The 7,187-nt window shown below is 39.7% G+C and overlaps 1 pseudogene; it reads left to right on the forward strand.

The window, feature by feature from the left end:
* The first annotated feature begins 1,407 nt into the window (after window positions 1–1,407).
* On the forward strand, window positions 1,408–5,547 carry LOC140507348 (interferon regulatory factor 3-like; annotated as a pseudogene).
* The last annotated feature ends 1,640 nt before the right edge of the window (window positions 5,548–7,187 follow it).

Genomic DNA, 7,187 nt, shown 5'->3' on the forward strand with positions numbered 1-7,187 from the left:
AATATGACCCTAACCAAATTCTAAAGCAGCAGAAGCCACAAAATGACAGAGTGAAAGACATTTCCAGCCCAAGGCAGGATGGAAGGCTGGCATGGCAGGAAAGGTCTATTGCATCAGGCTTGGAGCAGAGCATAGGCCAATATTGCCACAGAGTGAGACAAACACATGACTGGAGCAGATCTTATGGCACAATATCCCTGGCAGCATCAGTAGTTCCCAGATTACTCAAGCCAAAAATGCGAAAGACAACTTGAAAAGTCAGTGAGAAAGCTCTTTCACCTGGATGAGAAGGGAATTTGGTCTGATCCCAGGAGCAGCAGTTGCTGTAGCACAGTGTCCATTTCAGCCTAAAGACCCTTGGGGAATGGAGCAGTTGATTGGGATCTCAGCCCTGAGTGGCAGCCCTGGGGTGAAGAGGAACTCTGGCTGGCATAGCGGAGTTGGTAGAGGCTATGGAGAAGGAATTCTACTTACAGATCCTGGGCAGAAAAGCTTGTGGTTGCTCCCAGACCAGAGCAAAGGCCAGGAGAGGAGCATACTCCTATTCTTGATTGTGCCATCTTCGAGGATCTAAAAACTTACAGGTCCCCAGAGTACACCCTTCTCCTGACAAAGTACTCAAAAATCAATTAACTGGCTGGGAAAATGCCAATAAAAAGGGGGGAGGGATGAGGTGATAGAAGGTTACTTTCTTGGTGAACAGGAATTTTCTTGTACCCTTTCAGGTGAGAAAAAAGAATGCATACCATCAGAGGAAGACATAAAAGTCAAGGCTTCTGCATACAAAACCTCCAAAATAAGTATGCAATAGTCTCAGGCCATGGAAGAGATCAAAAAGGATTTTGAAAATCAAGTACAAGAGGTGGAGGAAAAATTGGAAGGAGAAATGAGAAAGATGCAAGAAAATCATGAAAAGTGAGTCAACAACTTGCTAAAGGAGACTCAAAAAATGCTGAAGAAAATAACACCTTAAAAAACAACAACAACAACAACAACACTAACCTAATTGGTAAAAAAGGGCCAAGGGAGTATGAAGTACCCTGATCTCCCACCAGGTGGGGGTGGTGACTCTGACACCTTTGGTGTGGTGGTGTGACTCTGAATCCCTGGGGTGGGAGAAGCTTGTCCAGGCTTTCATGGTGGAGGGGTTGATCTTCTCTTGGAGTGGGAGGGAGGGGGCATGACCCTACCTTCCCTGGGGTGGGGGTTGGAAGTTGAGAAGCCAGACTTTGCGACTTGTCCCATGCCCTCTTGGGTTTGGCAGGAATGGAAGGAGGCAGCTATTGGCCTGGTATCAATGTGCAGGACCTGACCATGAGGAAGCAGACTTTTCAGGTAGCCCTGAACCACAGGTAGAACCTATGCATGGTCAATAACCATAGGTTAGACAAGCAAAATCTGCACAAGATGTATGAGTTTTTACCAGGGGAAAGGGGAGGCCTGCGAGCTGGCCTGACTGCTAAGCTGGAGGACCAGGTGAGGGCTCTCATTAGCCAGCAGTGCTGGTGGTGGAGGACACGGACTCAGACACTCCCCATGGCAGTGATGAGGTGCTTTGGTACATGCACTTAGACCCCAATTCTAAAACCACATTTCTCTTTAAAAATCACATTTCTCCTTAGCCTCAAAATACTATGTCATGCAGTTTCTCCCCAACCCAAGGACACAGGGTGCCCTAGCAACATCCTTTCCTTCCTTCCTGATACAGTAGCCAGCTGCACCTTTAGATTATATAAGTCTGAACCAGCTGTGTACTGGCTGAACTGACTGTCTACTGGGTCATAACAACATTTATCACCCACTGAACAATGCACAGGTATTTTACCCTTAGTTCACTGGGAAATAGTTCGGGGAGGAGTTTGTGGTGGGACTACATGGACTTTTGGTTTTAGGCCTGAAATGTTACTGCCAACTAATGGTGAGGGCTGACCAAGGAGTACCAGGCTGCTCTCATAATTATCTTGTTAGACAAGATAAATGTAAAGGCATAGACACATCTCTAAATCTAAGATAGATGTCATTGGTCAGTGAGTAGTAAATGTCAAGAATGTTTGAGTCCTTGAATTCACTCCAGATGACCAGTCCCTGGGTAACTTGGTCTTTGCAGGGGTCTCACATCCCCCTTCCAGCCCTCATCTGTACCACCTCTGTGCTCCTCCTCTGCAGGAAGAAACCATCCAGGAGATCCTAGTTGCCCTAACGCTGTTGAAGCAGCAACAGCATAAGCAATTCCAAGGAGTCTTCAGCCTACCTCTATCCTAGTTCACTGAAACACCAGAAACAGACTTCTTCTATAACTCCTTAATGCCACATTTTGCCAGTGGCCTCCACTTCAAGTATGAGATGACAGCCTTATACTGGGACTACATAGTACTTCTGCCTCAAAGACTCAGTTTGATAGGGCCAGGACCTGAAGCTAAGGCCTGAAGGGAGCTGGATGGAATATTAAATGGCCCTGCCTGAGCCCCACAGTAAACTCACTGACCTACAGGCAGCACATTATATTAGCAGCTGGGGAGCTGGACTGACCCCATGGACCCCCCAGACTGAATTGAGGTCACTGTGCCTGGACCACTGCAGGGCCCACTGGCCCATGGAAAACAGGGGTCCCATGGGGCCACAGGGAGAGAAGTCACCAAGGAAAGGGATGGCCAGCTAGTCTGTTACATTCCAGAGTTTGTGAATGACCTGATCTTCTTTCTGGAAGGTCACTCACCCCAGCACACTCTGGTTCTGCCTAGGGAAACTTTGGCCCACTGAGTCACAGCTATTGGACAAGAAGCTTGTCATGGTCAAGGTGCCCCAACAGACTCAGAAAGTGGACATGCCCATTCAAGGGGATGGCTCTCTTACCACTAACCATTAAAGGCCCAGAGGTGGGGAATCTAGCTTTAATCTCTGCTCCTGTTTACTTAAGTGACATTGGACAAGTGCCTTCTTCTGTACCAAAATGAGAATGGACTGGTGTGCAGACTCCTATGAAAGCCAGTGAACATGGGAGAGTCTGCCCTTAGAGTCTGGATTTCAATTCTAGCTCCGTGCCAAGGCCTAGCCAACCACTGGGCAAAGGGAGGTTTCAGTGAATTACAGGAACTTGAAGAGTTGAACCATAATGAATTGCACTCTTTGGCCATCCTGTATGGAACTATGGTCAGGTGGCATGAGTAATCTATGCCTGAGTTAGGCAAAGTGTGGTAAGTGATTAGACAAGAAGGAAAAGGAATCAAGAATAGAGAGTAGTGAAAGATGAAGTGGTTCACCATACATTAGCAAAAATCGTATTACCAATGTAGGACTGAGGGTGGCCTGAAAAACAACTAAAAGGTTAATGAAATTGAGATAGTGAGTAGGATAAAGAACAAGGTTAAAATCCATAAGGTATAGTGGAAGACAGTATGATAAAAGATGATGAAGAGATAAAGGTATCTGGGAGTTAATCAACAAGGAAGTGGAATAGTTGAGGGTGAGAGCTGGTATGACCTACTCTGTGTGTATCTGAGAGGGAGTAGTGGAATAAGTCAAACAAACTAAGTGGATGAAGATACTAGGAAATGAGATAATTAATTTTCAAATGTATGGTAAATTCCCATATTAAAAATGGAAACATTGGGGAAGGGATGATACCTTTTAGGACTAAACTTCTTGAGGAAGGTCTTTTTTGGTTATTTGGTAATTTGTAAATAAGGACAATCACAGCTGGAATGAGTTAAAGATTTGGATATTTTGACCCTCAGGAGAATTGCTTAGTGATCATGGTAGAGGAAATCTAGAAGTAACAAAAGAGCAAGGAATATTCCAACTCAATAAAAATTACAAGAAAGTTTAATGGACATGAAAAAAAATGCAACCAGTGCAGAGATTGGGATAGGTGGGAAAGGATACTCTGGCTATTGCTAATGAGTCAACATTAGCGTATCCCCTTACTATCAGTTGATATCAATTAATTCATTAGAGTTAATTAGCATTATGAAAATGGAATTTATTTAGGTGGCAGAGTAAAAATAATTCATCCCTCCCTCAAGTGACTTTAATGAAACTTCTTTCCAGTACTTATCAGTATTCATTGCTGACAATCCTTGCCAATAGATTTCTACTGGTCACTTGGTAGTTTTTATTGCGCATAGTTGTGGTTTTGTCTATTTGTTTTGGATTAGGAACTCAAGGCAAGATGCTGTGTGTATTCCACATTATTTTGAACTTGGACACACCACAGAGAAGACTGAAAGCATTTCCATGTGCCCAACAGAAAAGATTACAAATGTCTGTGAATTTCCAGTTCTTATTCCTTGCTCCCTTAAATATTTACACATACATACATATGCACATACATATATGTATATATATATATATGATCTTCAGTATTCTACTTTGAAAACTGTCCTCTTGCATGTTCTTAATTCTGAACTTTGTTCTATTCTATTCTACTGTAGTTTTTTTTTTTAAATATATGAGTGCACACACTTTTTGGGGCATTATCACTATTATTGGAAACCATGCCTCTATCTCAATCACCCCTCTAATTTATAAAAAAAAAAAAGAAACCTTTTATAAAATAAGTAAAGTAATATTCACATGGTAATAGTATCCATTATTTATACATATATGTGTGTATGTATATATGTACATGTATATATGGGTATATACACAGACACACATATGTATATACAAATGAGGGTATATGTATATACACATGCACATGCACACACACATATATACTTACACATGCATACACATGTGCATGTGTATGTATCTCTGTGTGTGTATGTACTTTGTGTCCATTATCTTTCAGTCAAGAGTTAGGTACCAAAGGCAGAAATTACTTTTCTTCACAACATATTTTATAAGAAAGGCTTTGTTTTTTTCTTTTCCAAAGGTGGGGGGAATATTAGAAATAAAGAATGAGAGGTAGTCGTGATAGATTGGAGAAAAAAAGAAAGGAGAAAGGATCATTGAGGAAAAAATAAATAACAGGAAAAAAACCGAAGGAAACCACAAATAAGCAATATTATACAAACTTTGGAAATTAATGGTTATGCCACTGAATGTAAATGAAGCCTATAAAAACAACAATATAGAAATAACAGCAACAACAAAATGAATCAGAAAGCGTTTAAGGACATATCTAGAATAGTGGATAGTATAAATATAATAGAACTTGATGATTATGAGCATGAAAAGAAAGTACATATATATTTATCAGATACATATAGCCCCTTTCAAGAACCATGAATGTGAGGGTCCCAGAATCACCCCAAATATAAAGAAAAACAGATATAATAATTGGATCTCTTAACAGAACACAGCAGAATAAAAGTATAATCAACATATGCTATTCAAAAATTAGTCAAACCTGAACAAAAAACAAATATTTTAACCTTAAAAAAGGTGTGTCAAAAGACAAATCAAATAAAAAACAGATCAATTATCCAAACCCAAGACAGTCCTTAGAGACAAACTTGCATATCTAAATTTCATCAATAAAACCAAGAATGAAATTAGTATTTATTGGTCATGCACCTGAAAGAAACCCTGAAATTTAAAAGTAAACACACACACACACACACACACACAAAAACAGAAATTCTGAAAATCACAGAAGAGATAAATAAAAGTTTTATAATCAGCTTTTTAATTAAGAACATTTGAAATTATTGAAGTCGATAAACTTTAATCTGATTTTTAAAAATAGTACAATCAATTTTCCAATATTATAAACAAAAAAGGACAACTTAAAAATTAAAGAGAAATAAAGGAAGTTACCAATTACAATGATAAGAAATAAAATGGGCGAATCTTTAAAAAAATCTTAAAGGCCCAGATTATCAGAAAAAGAGATAGGAAATTGAAATTACACCATATTAGAAAAATAAACGGAAAAAATGATACATCAGAATAAGACTAAATTATCCTAAGAAGAAATCGATTTACAGGTGAATTTTATAAAATATTTCTTAAAGTGAATTCCAGGTTTGTATAAATCACTTGCAAAGTTTTTGGTTGATTGCTGTCCTTTGTTCTCGAAGAGGGTCAAAATGGCATCTCTAAACTATACCCCAGTTACAGTGTGGTCAACTGTGTTTGATAAGACCAGTAAGTGCTCAGACCACTCTCCTACAAATTGGCCCCAAATAGTCAATGTGAACATTTGAGGTAGATTCTCGAAATTTGTATATGGCACATTTCTTTTGAGCTACTTCATTTCTGTAGTTCATTTCAGGCAGTACCAGAGCAGATTGTGCCATAGAAAACCAGAAACAGGTTTCAGGGCAAGCTGAATCAGTAGCAGCTGCTGCTTCTGGAACTCTCATCCCACAAATGGTAAAGGGGGCAGTCAACTGGGTAGAAAAAGATTACAGGGGATTGCTGGCATGAGGACAGGATTGTATTGCATTGCCCATAGTTGAATCTGAGTGACTGTCAGGGATCTCAGTCCCAAGACAAGGAGGAATAGAAGCAAACCAGAGTTTGTGGCCACAGGAGAGCAGGGAACCTCACCATAGTTCCAGAGTAGAAATGAGGGCTTTGGGTCATTCACAGACCAGAGTGCAGGTCAAGAGAGTATTCAGCACACTTCTCCCTACATCATACAACCTTGGAAAAACTGAAAACTTACAGATCCCCAGAATTTACTATGAAAACAGTTGCACATAAAACCCAAAAGTTGGAACAGGGTGCCCTCCACTCCAGAATCAGAGCTCAACTTTACCATAGAGTTAAAAGCCAAGAAATGTGCTAGAAATATGTGAAGACAGCAGGAAAACATCCTGACTACAGACATTTACCTGGATGAGTGGAAAAGCAAATTAAAACAAAAACTCAGAAGAACACAACAAAGTCAAAACTACTATATCAAAAGTCTCAATGAAAAGTATACATTAGTCTCAGGCCATGGAAGAGCTCAAGAAATGATTTAAAAGTTCAAATAATGGAAGGAAAGAGAAAAAATGAGAAAAGACACTAGAGTGATACAAGACAATCATAAAAAAAGTCAACAGTTCAGTAAAGGAGGCACAAAAATATGAATTAAATAACACCTTAAAACCGAATAGACCAACTAGTAAAAGAAGTACAAAAATTCAATGACGAGAAGAACATCTTGAAAATCAGAATTGGACAAAAGGAAAAAGAGGTACAAAAATTCATGGAAGAAAAGAACTGTTTAAAATGTGGAAATGGATAAATGGCAA

This window comes from Notamacropus eugenii, chromosome 5 (assembly GCF_028372415.1).
Source record: "Notamacropus eugenii isolate mMacEug1 chromosome 5, mMacEug1.pri_v2, whole genome shotgun sequence".
NCBI lineage: Eukaryota > Metazoa > Chordata > Mammalia > Diprotodontia > Macropodidae > Notamacropus > Notamacropus eugenii.